The sequence below is a fragment of the Montipora capricornis genome, chromosome 2, assembly GCF_036669925.1.
Source record: "Montipora capricornis isolate CH-2021 chromosome 2, ASM3666992v2, whole genome shotgun sequence".
In the NCBI taxonomy this organism is placed as follows: Eukaryota; Metazoa; Cnidaria; class Anthozoa; order Scleractinia; family Acroporidae; genus Montipora; species Montipora capricornis.
The window spans coordinates 62,243,769-62,267,870 of NC_090884.1; the positions used below are offsets into that span (position 1 = coordinate 62,243,769).

General features: G+C 36.3%; 2 long non-coding RNA genes across 6 annotated transcripts in view; one reads left to right on the forward strand and one right to left on the reverse strand.

Annotated features, from left to right (window-relative positions):
• The first annotated feature begins 29 nt into the window (after positions 1-29).
• LOC138030419 (uncharacterized) lies at positions 30-12,189 on the forward strand. 2 transcript variants are annotated; one of them, XR_011128072.1, is made up of 4 exons: positions 30-137; positions 392-487; positions 9,616-9,777; positions 11,812-12,189. It is a non-coding gene; the product is annotated as an uncharacterized lncRNA (long non-coding RNA). The 2 variants fall into 2 exon arrangements; XR_011128071.1 differs by lacking the exon at positions 392-487 and having other exon boundaries at positions 37-137.
• LOC138030426 (uncharacterized) overlaps positions 10,025-24,102 on the reverse strand; it is a 17,636-nt gene continuing 3,558 nt past the window's right edge. Inside the window, exons 4-5 of one of the 4 annotated variants that reach the window (XR_011128073.1) lie at positions 16,942-17,177; positions 15,048-16,257 (exon numbers count right to left, since the gene is read on the reverse strand). This is a non-coding gene — a long non-coding RNA (uncharacterized lncRNA). Of the gene's footprint in view, positions 11,224-13,605; positions 13,948-15,047; positions 16,258-16,941; positions 17,178-24,102 lie in introns of those variants that run through there. The other 3 variants (XR_011128075.1, XR_011128074.1, XR_011128076.1) reach the window with 3 other exon arrangements.

A 24,102-nucleotide genomic window follows, 5' to 3' on the forward strand; every position in this document is an offset into this window, starting at 1 on the left:
ATCTACCAATCAGCTTTCGCGCCTGATAGGATATAAGAAAGCGAGGGAAATTTAACAATTTAGATGTCAGGTGAACGGTCACGAGCTATACCTTCAGTTGGCTTATTAACTTTGAAATTTCATCGAAGTTTTAGAAGGTAAGACTTCATTTATGACAGATGTTTTGCTCTTGTTGTCCTCAGTTTTGCGTCAAATCAAATTTCACTACACGATATTAATCGTTCAGTACTTCAACAAGTTTCGGCGCGAGGCTGGCATAATCCGTAACTGATTTTCTAAATGCTTCGTTGTTTCTCTTCTTTCAAGTCTGCTTGTCCGAAATTAAGTGGAATATTACGCAAAAACGAAAGTGCGCTGAACAGTTCCAATTAATTTCGCTTGTTTTTACTAGTATCTCCACGTATTCACGTTTCATTGTTCAGTTGATGGAACAGTCATATTTGAGTAATCACTCGTCAATGGAGAGGTATTTTGGAACAAACACCAGGTATTACTATTTTATCCTGCACTCTTTAGCAGGCTTATCGCAAGTGTTGCAAAGTTTTGATAACGAATGGAATGACAGGTTCAAAACAGTTGTAAATTAGGACATGCTGACTCGCCTATTTTTTCAATTCAAAATTTAAAAAAGCACAGAGAACACACAGCACCTTCAAGATGCAACTGCGTTAGTTTCGACTACAATCACCATTTTAAAGCACGAAACGCTGTTCATTTGCGGAAAATCACTATCATCAGTTAACTCTTGGAGGAAAAGTGAATGACAAACCTAATGACCGAAACGGAAGAACTTTGGCCGATATTGTCCCCGAAAAATGACGACTCATCGAATTATCCTGTCCATACGGATTAAATGATCGTTTTTCAATTACACACCGCAAAAGCTATTTCATCCGTGGAACAAATTCTTCGACAAGCTCTCTTTGTTTTCTCAGTCAGAAACGCATGCTAAACTGCAGAAGACCCGGGCACTTAATTGCTTATGCCGGAATAGAACATATTGTTGAGCGGTATAACTTCGGCCACTCGAAAAATTCCTATTCTCTTTTAGGACCCATTCATCAACAGATCACTGAAATAGATCCTATTCCCTTAGTGTCGATATTGTGCATAATATCAGCCCTGGCTAGGATAATGACAATGAGCAGTCTTTATGATTTGAAAACAAATTGGCGTTTTTCCTGGGAACCTTGACGAGACAAGTTAAAAAAAGATCAGAGCTATTTATCAGCACATAAGCAGCTTTAAATAAAATCAGTAGTTCAGATTTCAAGCGAAGGTTAAAAAGACAACATCGCTATAATAATGGCGTCTGATAATGACATCAGTTTTATTTTTATTTCCGCGAATTAGAGTGAATCTGACGAAAAGTATTTTAAAGCGAAGAGACTTCAATTAAAACGAGTGAATTATTGAAGACTTCATATACCGTGGAACGAAATTATAGAGGCCAAATATGACAACTGTGCATACAATGCAATGAGGTTCTCTTTGTCAAAACTTTGGAAAAATGTGTGCCAAATTTTCGGGAATCAGCATGGTGTAAACGGCCTTGATATGAAGCGTGAATAAAACGTAAGAGACGGGAAAAGTGTAAAAAGGTTGTTATTCTCAGTTATCGTGGTAAATTACGATAATAATCAACTATTTTCGTTTCGTTTCTTCGTCACTCACTTAATTACTGTGGAGATTGCCACGTTACGACTGCAGATATAGTGCTTATCTATCAGGAGATGGGGTTGATTGGTAACTTGTCACTTTTAGTGAAGCAGAATGCTCCGCCAGGCTGTGATTATTGCATTTAGACCCTCGCTGCTTCAGCGAGTTATTCCCCGAGCGCCGGTCCACTGGGCCATTCATGCTCAGTTCATGTATGGCATTCGCGCTTTCCGTCATCCCTCGTGATGTTGTTAGGATGAGGTCGCCACTTTGACTATTCGTCTGTAACATCGAGAATCACGATCAATAATCTTTTTCGAGAATGATCAATGCATTCAGTCTGAGCGACTTAAACAGTTGCAAAGGGAAAAAAGAGGTTTCCCTGCAACTACTCGTAGAGGCACTTGATAATATCGCGTTTTACTTCATACCTTGGTACCCGACTTCTGTTAGGTTTACACCTGTCCGTAGATGAGCTTCCTCCATCTAACAGGATCTCCAAATAGTTCATTACATAGTCCAACGATAAAGAGCGCCATCCGCTACCCTAAACAATGCTAACTGAGTTTACTGTGATTCACATGCCAGCCGGAACTGATCAGTGTGTGTGAATTTCTTGCCTCCTCCCTCTTCACGCTGGTTGTGAAGCTGCTGATTGTTCAGATACTTTGCAATCGTCGTTTTCGCAATCCAGGTAGTGAAGATTTAAGTTGTAACGTTTCCTGATCCCGATCCCAGATTTAATAATTCCCGAAGATGTTGCTGTGTATGGTGGATAAAATACGAAGTTAACTGAATTAGTGCCAGCTAAGGCAAAAGTAAGTAAATAAATAATATGTGAAGTTGTCAACGCATGACAAAATTCGGGTCTTAAACGTACATTCATCTTATCAATTTTCCGCGGAGTCGCCCGGTCATATGCGGCTGTTTGTGTCAAGAACTGGTTTTGTCTTAAATGGCATCTGATACATCAAAGTTAGCTTTTTTCGGACAAATTTCGGGTCAGCAGTCTGTACGATATTGGTTGAGGAGCTGGCAGGGTCCTTTATTCGATGAGGGTGGAAATCTTGGACCAGCAAGTTACTTCGGTGCGTCCTTTGTCTACTGTCAGAATCACGATGGACTCTCCTCCTTTAGGCATTTGAAGGCGTCTTGCTTTTCCTTCATGTGACAAGGGGCTCTGGTAGGATGTCTTCAAAATGTTTGCCAACAGAGTCCGTTTGTCAAGCGTCAAGTTGTCAGATGCTGATTGGACCTGGGAGACAATTCCTGTGGCAGGGATTTACTAACCATGAGAAAAGTAACAACTTGCCTGAACATTCTCAATATTCTGCTTCTGTCTGTCTTTGGCGGTGTTAAAGACTAGCTGGCTGTTGGCCTTGATCTGCTCCTGTGTCTTATTGTTTATCGAAATAGAGGTGTTATACGTTGTGCTGTGTTCGCTGGCCTTCAGTTTTGCTTTAGTCTGATTCGTTCCCTCTGGAATCTCCCCGGACACCAGTTACTCCACTCTGTGTACGCCACGGTGGGAACTGGCCGTCGATCTTGCACATCTCCATAGACAACACAGTTCTTGATGCAAACATATTGTCGAGAGAAGTGCACCGTGAAAACATATTGTCAAGAGATCCACAACAAAATTTTAATTTTGGTCAAAAACGATGTTGTTTTGGAGAAGACAATACCTGGGAAGTGTAGCAAATTGTGAAACGCACGAGCAAATATCACAAACAAAAATAATCATCTTGCTAAAATTGATTTACTTTTGATTATGGTTTATAACAACAATTTGTTACCATTGGTCGGTCATGCAGCCCATTGGGACGTCGCCTTTTAGATGTGCAAATTAAATTATTAATTTTTGTGGTGTTTAAAGCGAAAAAATAGTGACCTCGGTCAAACTCCGACGGGATTTCAGCTACTCCGAAGAAACATCTGTACGCGGCGAGGAGTGACTTTCAACAAAAGAGACTTGGTTCTCTTTAATGCTTGGTTGGTAAGGAATTCACCTCCAACTGATTTGTGATATACTGTGTTAATTAGGTTAAATGTCATCGTATAAAGATTTTTATATTAGGATGCTAGCTTGCGATGACCGATTGACTATATCAACCCGATCGATAATATGGGAAATATCTGGAATTTTGAAGCTAGTGAGTTTTCATTGAAATATGTGAGTTTGATATTTTAAGGTATTTATGTAAGCGTGTACTGTTACGTTTTCAACATTGTTGCTACTCGCTCGCTTCACCCTTCGGAAAAAATGTAATCAGTACTGTATGAGAAATTTGTGTACCAGTATAGCCCAAGGTATGAACGTGTTGATTATATTTTTGTTTTATTTTGCGCATAATACCACGAAGAGTGTAATCTTAAATGACAAGGTAAAAGTAAGCTAATTTGAGGGGAGGGGTGATGCGTAACTTTTAAATATCTCCCGTTTGCGCGTTCAAGAGACGAACTATTCAAACTGCTTTTGGAATTGATCATTAAGAAAATGAAAAATGTATCGGGTTACAATAAAAATGCAGGATGTTTCAGAGTTATTATTTTTTTTGACAGATGTTAGTTGGATAGGTCACAGCCATAATTACTAGGTTGCCAAACCCAGTCGGAATCTCCGTTTTTCTATTTTTTCTCGTGTCGGGATGTCCTTTCTGTCACTCTCCTACTAAGTGGTGTCTTTTTGCACAGAATCTTCTGCGCGTATTTTGATGGGTTTTAGGGGATAGGGGAAATGTGTAGATGTCTCTGGTGGACACAGTAGAAATTTTTATTAACCTGCAATAGCGTCGAAGTCATTAAAACACAAATGGTGTTTTGGTGGATCTTTAAACAAAATATACCTTTATGAAGCTCAAGAATGGAACGTCAATTGGATAAACAAGTCAGGCAGTGAAAAATAAATATCTGGAAACTTAAGAGCGACGAGTAATGGCCTTCGACAACAATTTTTCGCCCGTTTAGCCGTAATCGAAGTGAGCTGTATTTCTAGTATTTTACCAAGTGTGGTGTTATGAACAAAACTGAAACCAAATGGAAAATTCTCTGGTAACTTATAGGTTCAACAAAGACAGAAAACAAATCGAACACCTTAAGTGGATCTGTGATCTCTGTTGTCTGGCTATTTGTATTTATTTGTACTCAACTCTGCACAGTCTTCAGGTTAAAAAATAATCATGGACATGTCACAGCCAAGAATTATCTGAAAGAAGGCTTGTCGTCTATTTTGTGCTTCATTATTCAAGGAAAAGGTTCTTCAGGAAAGGCTTTGGTTCTGAAATTTATTTTGTGGCGTATGGTAATTTGACACGATTGGTTCACGCACTGAAATAAGAAGGGTGCTTGCCTCTAATAGGAAATGTGCTGTTTATTTCAATAAATTTTTCAGTGGAAAAGGTGGCCTTGATGAAGTCATCATGTTGTGTAATATTCGCATACGTGCGTTGAAATGTAATACGCGAGGAGACAAGAATTTTTTCTCTCTGACAAATGATTAATAGGTAGCCAAGTATTTAACCTCAGAAAAATATCTGTTTTGTCATTATAGTGTAAAATAAAGCTTATTTGGGAAGCCAACAATATTTCCTTAACTTTTGGTTAATCCAATTTATTGCTACGACTTTCTACCAGTGCGAAAACTATTTACATTACTCATGCTTTTTGCGAATTTTAATTTGAGTGTCATGAAATTACATCATTTGCGTGACATAGCCCCGTTATCACGAAGATGTTTCAACACTATATCGCTTTACTCTAACCCAAAAACATTCAGCTTTGTCAGCATTGTGATTTGCGATAATTCGCAAGTCTGTTTTTGTATCTCATAGATGTTTAGATTTTCAATTACATGTCTGCTCAACCACATGGTTGTGTAAATAGTTCACCCTGAAGTCAAAATAGATACGTTTCTCAGGAACCCGACAAAGAACGCTTCCTGATCCGACAGATGAAATGTCAATAATCAGTTAAATATGACAACGAAATTAAAAAACCAAAACCGGAAGTTTCTTGGCTAAAAAGTACGTTGTTTTACTCTGAAAACGACGAACAACTAACATTCTTTCCCATAGTTCATTCAGTTGACAAAAGGTGATCACGCGCACCTTTATGGTTGCCTAGCACGTGATCAATTTTTATCCTTTTGACAGAACATCATGACCTTTCTATGGAGGTATATCTATGACAAACTCAATGGTTAGTATTTGAAATAAAATCCTCCAAATCATAAAGCTGAATGGCAACAAGCCGATTCAGCAAATGGCCATCACGGAAAGAGGCATAACGCAAAAAGGCATAACGCAAATATCCATAATGCAAACAGCCATAACGCAAATAGCCATAACGCAGAGGCATAACGCAGAAACGAATAGTGCAGAAAAAAATAACACAAAAGGCATATCGCAAAATAGCCATAACGCAGAGGCATAACACAGAGGCCCTTTGAAGAATGGAGACTAGCTGCGTACTCCGGAAATAATTTAAGCTCTAAAAAAACGTCAATCGATTGTTCAAGGGAAAGGACATATAATCGCTATCGAACTTTTTCTTCCTGTTTAAGTTATGCCTCTTTGCGTTATGGCTCGTTATGCCTCTCTGCGTTATGCCTCTTTCTGTGATGGCCATTTGCAGAATTGGCTTGTTGGAATTCAGCTTTCGATTAGTGCATTCATGATTTGGACGATTTTATTTCAAATAATGATCATTGAATTTTGTCATAGATATACCTCCATACTTTCCCTTGATTTATAAAAGTCAAAGACTGCAGACATTTTCGTGTTTTTACGATCCATTGTCATTAATCTTTGGATGACAATCCGATTCAGAGAACTTTATATATATTTTTCTTCGTCTGTATTTTGTCTTGTCTTTTTGGTGCAAACGTAAAGCCAAAAAATGTTTTCACCTGGCATCAGATAAGACTGAAAAGAAGAGGAATTATGAAGCGGAAACAACATCTTCAGTCCTTCCTTAGTGTGTGCAATAAATGTTTGCTTAGTGCAACTACACGACATGCATGACATGCAGGAAAACGTCCGTCAGAGCAATTTACAGTTAGGTTTTTTGCAGACTACTTATTTAAAGAAGAAACGAGTGAATTCTACTCAAAGAGCACGTTTTTTAACCTTTAAACTGAAATAATTACGAAAGCTTAAAAAACTAAAAGACCTCAAAATGGGAAAGAACATTACAAAATAATTAAACGTGTGAACGAGTGAGCCAAAGGGCCTCTGCTGGCACGACATCTGGGTGACCCCTCAAATGGTCTAAATGACCCCTTACTTGAAAAAATTAACTGGCACGCTGAATTTCAAAACCACCCAATTCAGTGCCTTCTGTTTTTGTGTAAGCCGTACCACAGGCAACCCAGTGTACGATTCATGGACCGTCTAGTTCTGATTGAGACTCCCGATGAGGGTTAAATTTTGAACATGAATGTAGTCTCCGACTTGAAAAAAGCTCGTATGCAACTTCGTATGAACAACTTCGTCGCTGCCTACAGCAACAAGGCATAGGCGCTGTTTTCAAGTCGGAGACTATATTAAGATCACATCTAGTACAACCGAAAGACGCTGTCGAGCCAACTAAACAAGATGGCGTGGTTTACAGGGTGCCCTGTGAATGAGGTAAAGTCTACATCGGCGAGACTGGAACCTATGCAAGATAGAATCAAAGAACATGAGCGAGACATCCGACTTGCCCGTACCCAGACCTCCGCCGTTTCAGAACACGCTAACAACACCGGACACAACCTGCTTTGGAACGAAGTAAAGTTTACTGATCGTGATCCTCATTGGTAGACACGCATGGTCAAAGAGGCGATTCACATAAGACTTCACCCTAACAACATCGACAGGGATAGTGGAATAGAAATTCCGGAAGCATGGATGCCCACGATCAAGAAACGCAACAACAGGAGAACCGTACGACAGCGGACCGCCAAAGGTACAACACACCGAAAGAACGAGGATCGAAATGCACCAATCACAGTTGCTGAAAACCAACCAATCAGAGCGGAGCATCCTGCCTAAAAGGTGACGCGTAACCAGTCGACCTCATCTTCTGATGAACACTAGCAGTATGCAGTCGAAACGTCGCGATCTGCATCACAAGTGACCACATCGTGAGACAAATAATAATACTTTATTATTAAAAAAGAACCTGTTTAAGTTTTGATAACTCTAGTTGGCTAGGGATAGATCTGGATTGAAAGCAGAGGCCTAAACATTCTCGCCCCCAGAGGCCGTGATTCTTTCGGAATAACGACCTCTGGCTGGTTCCGAAGCAGAAGGTCCGCGAATCACTAACATCCGGCTCGTCTGCGCAATCTCAGAAATTTGAAACAATTAATAGATAGCTGTCAATGCTTATCATAATAGACCCCCACAGTGACTGCACGTATTTCGGAGCAGGCCAGAGGTCTTTACTCTTGGTGCTAACCTAAAGAATCACCGCGCCTCTTGGGAGGGGAATGAGGCTTAAGTACAGAACAGGACGCAGATGTTCGCTGTCATAATTATTATTATTGCTTACTAGAAGTGATCAAGGATTAGTTAGGTGGTTTCATTTGAAAGTAGTTGTATATTTTGGGAAGAATCGGTTTGTACCCTTTTCTAGCATTTGTTCAGTAATGAAGGTATCACACCATGAGTATTTTGACGGTTATCTTGTTGCTAATAATTTTATTAAACTATTATGGGATACATATATTACAATGCAATATCAGTTTTTGTGGGATATCGGTAGTCTTTCTTATTGGTGGATAGCCAAACAGTGTGACTCCCCAGCTTGTCCGGAAACGGTCACCCATCCGGGTATTAACCCCGTCGATCTAACAGGACTTGACTTCTCGTGGGCACCAATATCACATAAGATTGAGGTTATTTGTGCCAGAACAAGATGGCGTCCAAACGCTGAAATCGTATGGCATCAACGTCGGTACCCGAGGGACATCCCGCTAGATTGGCACGATTAGAATGCGTTCTCCTTCGTTGAACGCAATTCAGTACTTATTTTCAAAGCAATGCAATAGCTCCATATACGGTCCACAGATAGTTTTTAAGAACTAAATACTTTGATTACCAAATTAAACTTCAGATATTTGATAACGACACAAAAATGTTCGAATGAATAAATGAATAACTTTATTTCAGTGTCAATCTTCTTTTGGTATAGATGTTAGACTTCCTAGCATTTAAGACTAACTTTTTACCAGTTACTCATTCGTGAATCATAATTCAGTATTGACATGATGCTCATGGCATTGGTAGCATACAAAAGATTTGTGTTATCAGCGAATAAGTAACAATTTAGTTTTTTGCAGAAGATCGGTAAATATCGTTATTAACATACAAAAGAAATAGTAATAAAGGGACTATTAGGGAGCCCTCAAAAACACCACTGTCCACAGGAAGTAGTAACTTTTGAAGAGGTCGCTGAGCCAATTGGAGTTAATTGAACATGGTCAGCAAGATAAAAGTGAAACCAATCATTGAAAATGACTCTAATTCTATAATGTAATAATTATTGCAATCAAAATATAATGATCAACAGGCTTTTTTAAGTCTATAAAGATGCAACACATGAAAATTTACTTTTCAAAGTTAGATTGGATCTGATTTACTATGTCAATTAGTGCGCGTTCAGTGAATGGTATAGAGCTTCATGTTTTTCCGGAAAAAAGATTAATTAATTTATCTACGATACATTACTTTTTCAAACATTCTGGTGAAAACGGAAAGAAGTGAGATAGGCAGGTAATTATTAGGGTCAGTCTCGTCCTCACTCTTATAAATTGGTATAACTTTGGCATGCTTCAGCTTGGATGGATGGACACCATTAGTTATGGAAAAATTGGAAATATTACATGATAAAAGTTTTTGAGATAACGTTACGTGCATATTTCAGCAAACGAGTAGTACTAAGTTTGACCTGTGCGTTGCTTTTTGCTTTCAGAGCTGTTTAACTATTAAAATGTCTTCAAGGCCGTTATGGATCCTTCTTATTACGCTGGTTTTCCTATCAGAAAATAGCGTAAACACTTTTCATTTCTTCAAACGCTCTCCAAATCAGGTTGCAAAGACAACGTGGAAACAGCCTTCATACACGGATTCATGGGTTAGTGAAAATTTAGAGCCTTAAACTCAGTTCCTGTATTCATGTGCATGTTCTGAAGTTTCTCAAAAACGAACAAGAGCAAGGGTGTTTGAACGGTGAAGAAACACATATTTAATATTTCTCTTTTAAACCTTACTACTCGCGGGTATTACCTTTGTTTAGTAGGTATGCTTCTCTTGCTTTTGGCGCACATTATCTCGATGGGAATAAACGAGTTCCAAATGTGAAGTTAGTGAGGAAACGTAAGATTGTGGTAAGTTAATAGAAGTGGTTTAAAGGATAAGCGACAGTAATCGAAGGATCAGGACAGTCATTATGGAGGGAAACTGGTACATTGACAACTGCTTACAACAGTTTAATGACGATACATTCTACAAAACTTTCGCGACATCTATATCATTGATGACATCCAAAAACAAGTCATTGTATCCACTGAAGACATGCTTCAGTCACAACCAAATGACAACGGCACCAGACGCTTTATAATGATAAAATCCAATTTTAGTTAACTCCGACATGTTTAAATAAACTGGGAGACCCGGACGACCCACAGTTCTCAAATTTGTGTGCCATCCTCGCAAACCCCTAGTCCATTACACACATTCATGTATCAGACGGCAACGCATTATCCCAGCAAACTTCCTCATTTGGGATAATGCAAGAAAAACTGCTTTTCTTTTTTCACTAGCGACGGAGTCGGAGTTGGAGTCGGAGTCGTAAGAGCGCTTATGACCAAGTGAAAATCAAAGATCGTAGTCGTAAGCGGAGTCATAAACTCGACGGAATCGGAGTCGAAAGAATCACAACGTCACCATTTTCTTCTGACTCCGCTTATGATTCCGTCACTTACGATCCAGTGAAAACTAGATTGTCGAAGTAGGAAGCAGAAGCGGAAGAACCAACCAATCACAATTCTTGCAATCGAGCATTGTGATTGATTTATTCTTCCACGTTTGTCTGCAGGAATTATTTTTTTTCAATAAAGATGTACAACTTATGTGACTTGTACATCAAATCTACTGGAAAACATCAAGTTGTTACATTCGTTGTGCCACCCATACAAAGCTGACAAAACGTGCTATTTCCTTTACCTTAGCACTCAGATTTCGCTGCACCGATTTGCTCCACTGACAAGGAGACCGTTCACCCTCCGGACCCATCAACTAAGCGTGGTTAAAGTCAGTATTTCCTCAAACAAGAAGTAAGACTTGTACACAACATGACACGAAACGGAGCTCTTTCACCCAGACACTTATGATGCAGTCGAAAAGCCAGAACACGTTTCCTTTGTTATTATACATCCAGCTGTTCGATCTGTTTCACGCACTTCAGCATTTTCACATCACTATCGTCAAACTACACAATTTTCGACAAATGATAACCATGGTAACAGCTAGTCTACAGACATCTACATGGCTGACGGACAAACTATTTACACATTCCACTCTACAAGAAAAACAAAACGTATCATTCGTTACATGACTGTAGTTCCAAAAACGTTATTTATATGATGCAGTCGTTGTCGCAAACAATACATATCTTGGAGAGAGAAAAGAGGACGGCTTAAAGACCGTTGTAACAAACACCTTAGACCAGTCGACAAAGCCTGCCAACGTCTCCAAGCCTACCACAGTCTTAAAACACCTCCTCACCAATGATCACATCGCTTATAACATTTCACCTGTTCCCTTCAAACTCATTCATTCCAGTAGAGATAGTGGGCGCAAAGCAAGATAAGCATGGTATTGCTTCAACTAAAAGAAATCAGTACCCTTGCACTTTTAGGTTGAAATATAAAAGATCACTGAACCCCACATTTTACCATTTCCAAACGATTAGGGACAAAAAATAATTTACCAAGATATCAAAGTTTTTTATAGGAATGTATCTTGTTAAGGGCGTATAATTTTTAGTAATTTAGCAGGCTGCTATTGACTTTAAAACTCCTAACGGAGTGCTTATGCCTGACTCCCTTGGAGTAAATTTCAAGCGTTTTTTCTTGTCTCACACGATTTTCTTTTGTTTCTTTTCAAGTGTTCAAAAGCTTGTGATCTTCACATCTGCCGAGCGGTGGATACTAAAGGCAAATTTGATTACACGTATACCGACTGTGATTGCGGAGTGGATTGTTATTGTTTGTACAGCGAGACGCGCTACAATACACATTTATACAGATGTATGCCAATATGAACACGTGCGCTGGGGCCACCAACGGAATAAACAATCGTTCTTTTCTCTATTGTTGTTTGTTAGGATTGTGGTTAAACGGGTTGATGGTCATTATTGTAAGGATGCTTTCTGTAATATCGTCTTTTCACTGTTACTGTTTGAAATGAATCACTTCGGTTAAATAATGTTAGGTCATTTTTGCCTTGTGTGAATAAAGTTGACGAGTTGATCCGTCTAATGAAACAGTCTCTCGAAATTGTTGAAACTGGCTTGAACCACCATAAACCTGCACGGCAGACAGTCTTCTTATCTGGTGTAGTCTTTATCTATTATTTCGGGTAATATCTTCAGCTACGCGCAGGCGAGGCACTTTGAATGCCAAGCATTTGATGATTGCATGTAAACAAATTCACATCCACATAACTGATTGGTTAGAGTTACTCTTCCAAAAGCTATGGTTAGTATCAAATCAGCTCCACTATCACTTATTCAAACGCCAGGCCTGTAACCGCCGACAAGGCCCGTTATTCAGTTAGTCAGAGTTGACGGTAAGCTGGTCCACTACCCATCCAGTGTTTTTTTTTGGTTTAGACGTCGGGCTGGCTTTGCTTCACCAGACCAGAGTTCACCAAACCGCTATAAAAGGGTCACCGTCGAGGTCAGCATTTACGGTTGTTCGACGTCCCCACAAGGTTAAGGGCTATGCCGTGTTTGTTCATTTGTTCATGGACGAGAGAACGAAAGTGAGGATCTCGCCCAAAAAGACTGAATGGGCGTCCTAAGGGCTTTGGTAATCACACAGTTACGTTTTCATATGTATCAGTAGTATAGGAGTTGGGGGTACGAGCACATTTTTGCAAAAATGTTCTCATACCAACCCAACTCCTATACTACTTTCCATTTAATGGCTACCAATTATTGATCTCGTATTTATGATCTCATATTTTGGAAATCTATATGTTTTTAAAATAATATTTCATATAATAGTATAATGATAATAGTATAATGAGTTGTAAAGAATTTCATGAAGAACTTTCACATTTTGAAGAAATATTTTGTCCATTTTGTAATAAGCAAATCTCGAAACATACGAAAGAAATTGAGCAATGCTGCAGTCAACCTGATATAGTGAATGATAACAATATGCTAGTTTGTAAAAAATGTGGGACAGTTAATGGCTATAAACCACTTATAGAATTTGTTGATTTTCACTCAAATAAGCATAGATTTCATCATAAAAGTGTTTACCAAAGAAAATATCATATAGAAAACATAATGAATAACATAGCTGTGAAAAATAATTTTCAAATAACAGTTAAAAACAAAGACAAAATAATGAGGATTTTTGATGAAATTGGTAAGGTTGTAAAATCTGTGAATATAGACAGAAAGCGTATGATTAACATAAATTTCATTTTGAAACAAATATTTAAAATGCTTGATCTTCCTTATGAAAAGGTCAAGACATCAAAGTCTAAAAAGACACTTGCCGGAAAGTTATAAACGATATTGGCAAGACATCCTAGCATTATCATTCGATAAAATAAATGTGATAGTTAAGGAATGAATTTGTCATTGTATTTTGAGTAGAATTTATCAACACTAGGACAAACATCAGTTACAATATAAAAACAAATGAGTTTACTTAGGTGGAAAGAACTCGCAAAGAGTAAATCTGAATTAGGGGACAAGATCAATTATGTCCGTAATGCAATTAAAAAGCATGATATTGATCAGCAGACCAGTCAACAGGGATTTTCAAAAGTATTTAAACCAATTACAAGTAAATTAGATGATGTTATTGATAGTAATCAGGTTTTAAGGTTGCCAAGGAAAAAACGGCCACTGAAGAAAGAAGAAGTTCCTGATTACGGCATTGATATAGAGGATGAAGTTCCAGATATGAATCTTGGTGATTTATTTGAACAACCTGTTTCACCACAGCAAGAAAAACAACTGGTGCCAAAACCGCCAACATATGAAGAATCTTTACAAGATCTTCTGGAAGGAAAAAAAGAGATTCATGTTGATCCTAAGTACTTTCCTGAAGAACCAGAATTACCACCAGAATATGATGACGACAATGATATCGATTATGGAATAGATGATGAAGATATGGATGATGAGATATTAGGTGATCTTGGTCTTCAAAATTATGATTCTGTTGAAAAGGTGATGAATCAAAAAGAAATGACTCAACGAAAGAACAAAAAATATCTCAATAAGATTGTCAATGATGCTAAATTTAAAAGAAATCAATTGAAAGCCTACAAAGGAAACGTTACAAAGCAATACAAAAGTGGGAATATAACGGAAGCTGATAGGCAAGAGGAAAACAAAAGAGTGGATCGTGCTATGAGAACTCTGAATACAGAAGAAAGCAATTAGAATTGTTGCTAAAGTTCCCTTTGATTCCCATACAGATCCTATTTTTCGAGATCTCGAAGTTTTAAAATTTAGTAATATTGTTTTGTTTCATTTAGGCAAGTTTATGTTTTTCTTCTCTAAAGGTTTACTTCCGAATTCATTTAATGACATGTTTACACTGGCTAATTACATTCATCCTTATAACACTAGAAACTCATCTAATTCCAATTTTTATATTCCATTAGTTCGAACTAATATACGAAAATTTTCAATCCGCTTCCAAGGCCCTAAATTTTTCAATTCTCTTGACAGTCAAATTAAGTCATCTGGATCTACCGCTCAGTTTTGCAAAAACCTTAAAAGATTTCTTCTTTATCGTTAGTAGCATCAAATTCTTTGAAGTATTTACGCTTTTGTATTTTTGTGGATAAATGTGTGTGTGTGCACTCTTTCGTCTTTTAAATAATATATTGTATTACGTCCCAGTGCTATCTTAAACTTAATTTCTTAGTCTAATTTGAGGAAGCCCATAGCTCCATAAGCTCTTATAGTTTCTTTATGGGCTTCCTCGCCTTTTTTACAATTTTTTGTATTTTGTTTATTAAATTGGATACATTATATGTAATCATGGCAAATAAAAACCTTGAAACCTTGAAACATAAAACATTATCAAAATAAAATCGAAACCAAAAACTAAAAGGAAAAAACAAAAAGGTGGTAATGTTATATTTTTCAACAAACCGAAAGAACTTATAACAAAATTGGATTTAATTGTTGTTGAGATATTGACTGGTAATACAAGCATTGACATGCGAAATATGGTGTTTCTATATTGGACACATTATTAAAAATGTCGACAATCAACAAATCACAATATGGTAAATTGTACAAACAATATTTCAAAATATAATGTAACTTTATTATATAATGCAACGTGAGATAGTATTGTCATCGTATTCTGTGAAAGATCAAGGGAATAATAAACCAGAAGATTTTACAACAAATTTCACCAGACCTATAATTTTAGACAACAACAAGCAATATGTTATTGGTCTGAATCGAGTTATTAACATGTCATTCACTTGGTTCAATGTTAATGCTGGATACAAAAATCAATTGATTAAATACAGCTCAGATAATGGTTCAACTTTTAAAAACATTTCACTTCCAGCCGGTGTGTGGAATTATACAGATTTCAACACATACATAAAAAATCTGACAAAAATCAGTAAAAAAACCGGTGATAAAACTGTTGATACGTATCCGATAACTCTTGTATTTAATGACACAACATTCAGGGTCATGATTATATAAGCCAATGATTACCAACTTGATTTAAGAGCGAGTAATTTTAATGACCTAATAGGTTTTGACAAAAAGATATTAGCAAGTGGAACGCATATTGGATCAAGAGTGCCAAATCTCAGTCAAGACACAGAAATAATCAATATTCATTGTGATTTAATTAACAAATCGCTTGTAGACGGCAAAGAAACAGACATCATTTATTCATTCTCAACCAGTGTACTGAAACCAAGTTACTCCTTCACCCTCGAACCACTACGAGTTACATTTAATCCAGTTAATAAAATTACAATTTCATCAATCAGAATCCGGATAACCGATGGAAAAAAAAGATTACTGGATCTAAATGGAGCGGATACATCTTTTTCACTGATTTTGAAAAGCATAGAATAATATAACATAAAAGTATAAATGAAACCGTATGAATTCAAGAGGTTTTATCATCCAAAACTTGGTAGATTTGTTTTTCAACACAAAGGGTCTGGACTTATCGTTGATAATATTTTTAAACCGTTAAAGAGTGTGGCATCATCTGTTTTCAAGAAATTTGCTGAGCCAATAGCAAAAAAGGTATTAGAATCGGGGGTCTCCCATGCAGGTGATAAAATCGGTAAGGCGGCGGCAGAAAAGTCAGGAGACCTAATAATGAAAAAATTGGCAAATTTGAGAAAAGGAGCGACAACACAAAGGGCAATTGTTCCATCCTCACCCATTAAACAGAAAGATGAAAGTACTGATATGATCCTCAATAGATTGATATCAGGATCTGGAAGAAGGCGTAGAGTCTTCAAATAAATGACATGATAGCAAAATTATATAATATAATAGTATAAATGGCTTTTAGAACAAGCGAATTTTTACAAAGAAATGAGTTGGTGCGTTTCCAACTTGATGATGTAATTAGAGTCCCAGCCAATGGTCAACATCAGGAGAAAAATGGATATACATTTACAATCAATGATCGATCGAGTTTTTACGATTGGTACAATGCTTATTTCGAGGTTCAGTTTCAGGTACAAAAACTGGCTGACGGTACAGCTTATGGTGCAGATCGTATAACAGTCATTAATGGATCTCATTCATTGATTGGTCATATGATGATAAAAAGCGCTGGTAAAATTGTGTACGGCACGGACAATCTTCATAAGGTTGTTTTTGTAAAAAACCTGCTAGAATATAGTGACGATTTTAGTCGCTCAGTAGCAAAGAACAGTCTTTGGTATTTAGATACAAGTCATTTGATAGCAAATGCCAATCAGAATGCAGGATTTGAGGCTAGACGGCTTTTAACAACCGGGAATTCTGATGTCAATAGAATCATACCTCTCAATCGTTACAGTTTTTTCGAAGAGTTGGAGGGTAAGATGTTGGTACCAATGCAGCTTGAATTTACTTTGAAGCTACCGGATGATAGAGAACTACTTCAAAAACTTGATGCAGTTGATGATGGAAGGGTTGTCATTGACAGATTTCTACTATGGGTTCCAACACTGACTCCAAAGGACAGTCTGTATGACAAGTTCGTCGGTTCTTTTTTGAAACAGGACAAATGGACGTATCTGAGAGAAATGTATCAAATGTCAAGTCCGAGGAATGGTAGTGGATTCTTCCAGATTTCTTCTAGTATTGACAATGTCAAAGCAATTTTTGTATACCTACAACGAGCTAAAACAAGGAATTCGGCGGCAAATCCATATGAATTTGATACATTTAATATAAATGCCGATCGTGCAAATGGTAGTTATTTGACAACATGTCGTCTAGAATATGGTAATGGTGTCTTTTATCCCGAAGCTGAATATGATTCTGAAAGCAAAGTAAGAATCTTCAACGATTTGATGTCTTATGCAATGAGGAAAAATGATTACAACACTGGCACACAACTCAACCTAGCGAATTATAACTCTCTCTATCCACTGATCTATTTCGATCTATCATATCAGGCAGAGAAAGTGACAAGAGATCCCAAACAGTTGATTTTTAGGTACAAACTCAATGCTAATAGTGCTGGCGACAGTGCTTTCAGCGTACATGCTATCGTTTTATATGAAGAAACAGTCGTAATTGACAAGATCGGAAATGAACTGGTTATAGTGTAAAAAAGTCGATAACACCAACTATAGGACATTTTTCATATATGTTTTGTGAACCATGAATTTATATAACATATATTATATACAGTAAATGACTGAACTTTTTGAAATCAATGTGAGACTTTCAGAAAATCAAAAAAAGAATCTGAGTAATGTTTACCATAAAAGGGAAACAATTGTTCTAAGACTAACAAATGATTCTCTTAATGGAAACGACACTCTTTATGTTCCAGCAATGGTAAAAAAAAGATTACAAAAAAATCGCAAATTGAACAAAGGAATGGATATAAAACTCGCCAAGACGAATATCAGGAAACAAGTTGGTGGAAGTCTTTTGAGTACCGTATTGTCACTTGGAATGAGAGCTCTTCCAACTATTGGTAAAACCCTTGGGTTGAGTGCTCTTGGTGGTTTAGCAGAAGCCGGAGCTAAAAAATTGATTGGATCCGGTCAACAGACTGGTGGTTTCCTTATACCCCAAGATAAAATTAATAAGCTGATAGAATATAAACCGACGAAACAAAAACAGGATATATTAAATGCCCTTCAATCGGGTTCAGGTGTTCGTATAAAACCGACCAAAACACAATCAGGTGGATTTTTAGGCACTCTGTTAGCTAGCATTGGAATTCCTTTGGCTTTGGATCTTGTTAAAAAGATGACTGGAAAAGGAGCACCGAGGATAGGTATACCACCTTGGTTTAAAAATGGTACAGGAGCACCTAGAATGGGAATGCCCCCTCCATTTTATAGTTATCCGCCATATGTGACTGGTAATGGTAAAAAAAAAAAAACCTCGGCCAAAAAAGGAAAAGTACTGCTGTTATCGAAAACTCGCCTTTTCGAAACATTCCAATCATAGGAGACATATTGTGAAACCAAAATTTCACAAAAACACCCCTTTGAGCAACCATGATCTAATAAAATGGTGTAAATATTTGAATATACCAATCAATGATGTACTGTCAAGAGACGAAAATGTTCCACATAACCATAAACAGGCGTTATTTATCTACAATCTAGAACCAGCTTATATGAGCGGAAGTCATTGGGTTGCAACATATGTCAAAGACAATGTGATAAATTATTTCGATAGTTTTGGTATGCCCCCGTTTCAAGAGATTGTAAATCATGCCAAAAAGAAAAATTTAACTCTATTGCACCAAAACAATCAGATACAAAACATACAAACAACAACTTGTGGGTATTTCTGTTTATACTTTCTAAATGAAATGAATAAGGGTAATTCGTATTATGATTTATTACAATTGTTCGACATAAATGATACAATGAAAAATGAGAGTTTTATTGAACATTATTTTAGAAATATCTAACTTATATATATTATGAAATCATATTGTGTTAAACAAAAGAAAGTGACTGAATGTACTGAGCCTTCAGGTTACAAAACAACTAAAAATGGCAGACTAATGTTCTTTTGCACTTGTGCTGAATGCGGCATTAAAAAGACCAAATTTGTTAAAAAACAGGGAAACTAAACAGCCTGTCAGAGATGGCAGGCAAAGGGATCATGTCAGATTTAGGTAATACAGCAGCAGAATTATTTTTAACCAAAGGAGTATTGATTATGCTTTGGATAAACTTAATCCAGCAATTCAAAATGTTGGATCACAAGCTTTAAATCAATTATCAACGAAAATAAGACCAAATAAACAATACACAACAAATAGAAAAGATCTTGATGGTGGTGCTCTTGATATTCACAAAGCTATTGGTAAATTACCAAAACCAAAAAGCGGATGGACACTACCCGGTCATAAATATACAGGACCTTATAATGATTTGGAAAATCAACTGAAGTATGACCCAAAAACTGGTCAAATATTGGAAATATATGATATGCCCACTGGAAAAACTGGTGCGATCGCAATGCTGCATGACGTTGATTATTCCGTCTGCAAGGATGATAGGAAATGTAAAAATAAAGCAGATAGGAAAATGGTTCAAGCTTTAGACAACGTACCGTATAATGAAAGACAATGGGGGCATTGGTTGGCAAGAAATGTTATCAATACAAAGCAGAAACTAGGTCTAGGAGTTTCAAAAAACGGAAAAAGCCGTCGAGTGAAGAAAACTGGCAAGAAAAATTAGCAGATGAATTACATGCATCCATAAGACGCAACTTTACTCGGCGGCGTGTAATCGTTAAATCATATTGATGAAATATGGGCAAGTGATCTAGTTGAAATGCAACAGTTTAGCAAATAGAATAAAGGTTATCGGTATCTTCTTATGGTTATTGATGTTTTCAGTAAATACGGTTGGATCGTACCATTGAAGGATAAGAAAGGTGAATCTGTCACTGAAGCATTCAAAACAATATTCAAGGAAGGCAGAAAACCACAGTATTTATGGGTTGACAAGGGTAAAGAGTTTTATAACAAACACTTGAAGGACTTGTTAGATAAAAATGGGATACTTATGTATTCAACCGAAAATGAAGAGAAATCATCAGTGGTTGAAAGGTGGAATAGAACAATTAAATCCAAAATGTGGAAACAGTTTACAGTTCAAGGTAATACAATGTATCTCGATATGTTGCCCAAACTAGTAAAACAGTACAACAACACAAAACATTCAAGCATAAAGATGACACCTACTGAAGCCTGTAAAAAGAGCAATGAAGGAACTGTTTACTTTAATCTATATGGTGATATGGAGCCATTATCAGCTAAAGCAAAATTTAAGGTTGGTGACAAGGTCAGAATATCTAAGTATAAACGGAATGTGTTTGACAAGGGTTACACACCAAATTGGACTGAAGAAGTGTTTACAGTTGACAAGATTCAATACACTAATCCAATAACACACAAACTAAAAGATCTCAGAGGTGAAGATATTCAAGGGAGTTTTTATGAACCTGAATTATTGAAAGCTAAACAGGATATTTTTCGTATTGATAAAGTAATTCGGAGGGATTATAAGAAGAAACAAGCTCTGGTAAAATGGAAGGGATACAGTGACGATTTCAATAGCTGGATACCATTGAAAGATATTGAAAATATATAAACAGATATATGTATAATATATCAACTTAATTACGGTACTTACTGTTTATTTGCTATTCGTAGCCAAAAATATTCAATTGTTTCTGGCTATGTTTAAACGCACCTTGACAAATCTATTTAAAAATAAAATATATAGTATTATTATATGATGGATTCACTAAGACATTTGACTTTTTTAATTGATCAACTTGACCATATGAATAGACAAAAAAATGAGCTGGAAGATAAAATAAATTGCATTAAAAATCAATTTAAAAAAATCAAAGATTTTGACGAAATGTATCATGAAATGAGACAAAAGATTTGGGAACAGACAATTGATCAAAAAGAAAAACCCCGGTTTGAAGATGAATAAAAACGTTCAAACCAAAGTTATGTAACATATATAATAACTACGGTTTATACTGTAATTGCTACTTTGTAGCCAAAAATATAATCTGTTTCTGGCTATGTTTAAACGCACTCAAAAAATCTATTTAAAAATAAAATATAGTCAATATTGTATAAATAAATGGAACTTCAAAAGACCAATTACAAAAACAATGAACTAAATATAGACATTAATTGTTACATCGACAAAAAAGACCAAATATGGTTCCGCGGCAAAGAAATAGCTTTGATACTGAACTATAAAAATACACGAAAAGCGATCAGAGATCATGTGCATGAAGACGACAAAAAATTGATGGACTTAAAAATCAAGCCAAAATCAGGGGGGAACGAAACGTTCCCCCCCTTAAAAAGCCCCGAAGATGGCATAATTAAGTGCTTTTACGCAAAATCTATATTCATCAATGAATCAGGATTTTATTCTCTCATTCTTTCTTCCAAACAACCTGTAGCAAGAGAATTCAAACATTGGGTAACCAACAAAGTTTTACCATCAATCAGAAAGAAAGGATATCACAACATGAAAAGCAAAAAATTAATGATTCAAAGTGAATATGACTTGCATTGCAAAGTTGTGCAATTTATAAGAGACAAATATCCCGAAAAAGCTTTAATGATCGCTGGTCTAGGTGAAAACCAAAAATCGCCTTTAATACGCTCAACATCATGGAAAAAAGGTTACATGTCAGGACAATGCGATCTCATGCTGTTAAACCCAACAAGCAAACACAATTCTTTATGCATTGAATTCAAAAGTCCGACAGGTTCATACAATGTGTCTGAAAAACAACTTCATATGAAAAAGATGTATGAAACGAATAAATGTAAGTATCTTATGAGCAATTCTTATGATGATGTTATATTTGAAGTCATTAAACATATGGAAGAAAGTAACAAATATATTGAACGCAGATGTAAAAATATCTAAATAATAGTATATAAATGTCGGAAAAAACTCAGAAAGAAATTATGACACATATAACTGAAATTTTGAATCCTAAAGAATCATGCCCACCAGATTTCATTGTGAATGATGATGTCACAGAATATGAAAATGAAAAGATCAGAAAAATGGCTAAAGAATTAGGACACAAATACAGGACAGATTTCAACGCAACACATTTAAAATAATATATAGTTGTATTATTATGGAGAATCAAGAAGCGAAAAAAGAGAGAGGTAGACCAAGATTCTACACCGATGAAGAGAGAAAACAACGAAAAACCGCGATTACATGCTTCACAAAGCTTGGTTCTGTGTTATTTGCAATAACGGTAAGAATTATACTCTAGCAGGAAAACATTGTCATTTGCACACAAAAAAACATTATCGCAATGCTTTGGCACACAATTTACAAAAAGAAACAAAATAAACCATTCACACGATCAATTTTCGATAGTTCAAATCATTCATTATCTGGATGTTTCGAATTTCTGCGCCGTTTTAAACGCGCATCTAAAGACACTTAAAAAATATTATCTATAGATAATATATAGAATGAGAAATATTATATCACACAACAGTATGAACAAGAGTGATCTGAAAAAACTCAGTAAATCGGAACTTATCAAATTGCTGCTAAAGCAAGAGAAGAAAAAGCCTGAAATCATTATAGTAGATGATACAAAACCAGTGCCAATCGCAACACCAAGAACCAAAAAGCAAGTTTTTACGCCAAGAAAAAGTGTAAAAGAACTTGTTGACTATTTTGAGAGACAGACTGCCGTCGCCTCCGTCTGAATGGTTAAAAGAAATAAAACAATTTAACAGGCCAGTTCCAGCGCCTAGAACTAAAAACCAGTTCCAGCACCTAGAACTAAGATTGAGCAAACAGCGAAAGCATTAAAAGGTTACACAAAGTCTTCAGGGGCACCCAACGTCAGTTTTCAGAAAATATCTGTTCGGAAGACGATTTGAGATCTAGAATTTTTACCCTAAAAAGGTCACCTAGAATTTTCGAAGAGGTAAGTTTTGATCCCTATAATTTTCGGATCACTAGACTTTCAGCTAGGAAATCCGAACAGATCAAAAATTTTTAGGGGATAAAGATATGCCTATATCTACAGTTTAAATACTAAAATGCGTTTAACAATGCTATGTTTAAGTGGTTTTGAACTATATTCTCGTTGGGTGCCCCTGAGTCTTTTGAGATAAATATCAAAAACAACAAAGACCCACTTATGCAACTGCAAAATACAAGAAAGGCTGTTGCTAACCATATTGAAAACATATTAATATCAATGAAAGGGCTCAAGTTTGTTGAAACACTGAGGGTGACATTTGAAAAGGAAACAGGTCATGAAGAAAGAGTCATTAAAACAGCTTATTTCAACAGTCAACCCCAAACAATAACAAATGACACACAAATTGAACTAGCTTTATCTTTATCAAAACAAGAAATCTTAAATAAAATAGCTGTATGGATTTCAGAAGGATCTGGTTGGACTGTTCAATCTGTTGACAATCATTATCTTAATGTGGTAAAATACGAACCAATGAAAGGATCATCATACATTAAACTACCACATGAACTCAGAAACAGTTCTCAAAGTTTAATAAACATAAAAAACAGTGACAATGAATGTTTTAGATGGTGTCATATTCGACATCTTAATCCTCAAGACAGAAATCCTCAAAGAATAAAAAAATCAGATAAAGCATTCATTGAAAACTTAAATTATTCAGGAATTGAATTCCCAGTAACCACAAAGCAGTACAATAAAATAGAAAAACATAATGAGATCAACATCAATGTATTTGGTTATGAAGAAAAACAAAAATATCCCATTTATGTATCAAAAGAAAAGTATGAAGATTGTATGAATCTGCTTCTTATAACAGAAAATGAAAACAAGCACTATGTATTAATCAAAGATTTCAACAAGTTTATGTACAATCAAACAAAGCACAAAGAGAGGAAACATTTTTGCATGCATTGTCTTCAGTGTTTCAGTTCTGAAAGAGTATTGACT